Here is a 404-nt window from a genome sequence, read left to right as displayed (position 1 = left end):
TTTCTCTTTTCGTTCGCAGGAGCAATAAGGAAAAGGCCTTTAACGAGCCTTCACCAAGCAACAACAACCTGCAAACTCATTGAGCAAACATTAAATTTTCCAGACGACGAATTTCAACGGATACGAAAAGACATTGCATCACACGAGAAATCCCTTTTACATTTTATTCGTTTTATATAAAAATGAATAAAAATTTTATCCGCCTACTAATTATAACAAATAAGCTACTAAATGCTCGTCCGTTATTCCTAAAACTCAGAATGTGTTAATTGAAATTGTTAATTGTATGTCTTTGTTCGAGTCTTTGTTCTTGGTCGACATTTCGTTTGTTGCATGACATCGCCTTCGAGATCAGTCATTGTGGACAAGAAACGGCTGTCATGACGCCAACTCATGAGATAAAT

General features: G+C 36.1%; 1 protein-coding gene across 1 annotated transcript in view; it reads right to left on the bottom strand.

Moving 5' to 3' along the window:
* Positions 1-404, bottom strand: part of LOC119591890 (metalloreductase STEAP4-like) — a 46,860-nt gene that overhangs the window by 31,424 nt on the left and 15,032 nt on the right. The window lies entirely within an intron of this gene.

This window comes from Penaeus monodon, chromosome 29 (assembly GCF_015228065.2).
Source record: "Penaeus monodon isolate SGIC_2016 chromosome 29, NSTDA_Pmon_1, whole genome shotgun sequence".
Classification (NCBI taxonomy): Eukaryota; Metazoa; Arthropoda; class Malacostraca; order Decapoda; family Penaeidae; genus Penaeus; species Penaeus monodon.
Note: the sequence above shows the minus strand (reverse complement) of the source record. Positions and strands in the feature narration are given on the sequence as shown.